Below are 1,642 nucleotides of genomic sequence, written 5' to 3' on the forward strand. Positions count from 1 at the left end.
TATTATTTTTTCAAAATTCAAAATGGCGGATCCAATATGGCGGACACCTGCATTGTTAAATGATGCAGACATAATTATTTTCAATTTCGCAAACTGAGGCTGACTGAAGATAACTTCAAAAACTGTATCAACATAGAAGGTTTTTGGGATCAAGTAAGTTTGATTAAAAATAGATTGGATGAAGCGGTCTTTGGAGAATTGTACGATTTAGTTCATAACATTTTTAGTCTGCCTCACAGTCCCGGAGCAGCTGAGCGCAAATTTTTTGATCTAGCATTAATAAAAACGAAAATAAGAAACAAATTATAATTTAAAACTTTAAATAATATAATGTTAAAAATACACAATTGTAATGCACTTTGGATGCACAAAATAAAAAATCGTTATAATAACTGAATTGGCATATTAACTTGATAAAGAGGAATAAACTCCATTCAATTTCCCGATGTAATAAAAACTTGCTCCATTTTTTACCATTTGGTCCATTTTGTGGTCCGAAAAATAAATTGGAAATGGCAACCGTGCTGACTTCTATCAAATGAATGGTATTCCTGGGATAATAGGACTTATTGATGGGACACACATAAAGATATGTGCCCCACAATCTGAAGTAGAACATGTGTACTATTGCCGCAAAGGGGGTCACTCTAAAAATGTGTTGGTGGTAGGCGATGCCAACATGATCATTTTATATGGCAGCACGAGATTTGGCGGCACTGTCCATGATGCCTTTGTATGGCGACGTTCAAAGGTATAGCAACACTTGGAAAATTTATACAACACTGGAGAGAGGAATTTTTGGCTTTTAGGAGACAGCGGATATACTTTACGGGTAAATTTGCTTTTAAATACTATTGCCATGTGCTTACTATTATACTATTAATAGCCATGGCTCATGACTCCATTTTCCAATTCTACGTCAGAAGCAGAAGAGCGATTTAATTGTGCGCATAAGGCAACTCGTAGCTTGGTCGAGAGATGCATCGGCCTATTGAAGAGCAGATTTCGATGCCTTACGAAAGAAAGAGTTTTATTCTATGAGCCTTCGAAAGCAACGGAAATTATTTATGCTTGCATGGCACTCCACGTGTCCAGAAGTGTTACAAGTGGAAGGTTTTTTTCGAAAACGACGATAAAATCCCTGTACAACTAATTCCGAATGATCTACAACTTGGTAGATTACAACGAGATAAAATCGTACCAGGAGCATTTGCGCGAACACTGTAAAAACCTAAAGAGGAATTTCGTTAAATAAAACATACCTTTTTAATGGAGCTTTGCAATAAGCGTGTCTACTTTTTTATTCATGATTTTGGCCCATTTAGCACTTCTTTCATAATTTCTAGCTTTTGCTTTTTTAATTCTATATTTTCCTTTTCTAGCTCCAAAAATCTTAAATACGACGGGCCAGTTTGTTGAGCGCATGCTCTTCACACCTTTCTTCTAACAATAGGAGGAGCAGGACCTTCCGGAACTTCGATGGTTGAGCTAGCGTCTGCTGCTTCGACTTCTTCGTTGACCTAAAATAAAGGCTAAAACTAAAACTACGATCCAGTAATAATGCACTGGTTTTTTATTACTGACTTCTTCAATTAATCTGACTTCACCCACATGATCTCCATCAACCGATATTGGAAGCCCA

This window comes from Rhagoletis pomonella, unplaced genomic scaffold (assembly GCF_013731165.1).
Source record: "Rhagoletis pomonella isolate Grant_MI unplaced genomic scaffold, Rhpom_1.0 Rhpom_scaffold_00009, whole genome shotgun sequence".
NCBI lineage: Eukaryota > Metazoa > Arthropoda > Insecta > Diptera > Tephritidae > Rhagoletis > Rhagoletis pomonella.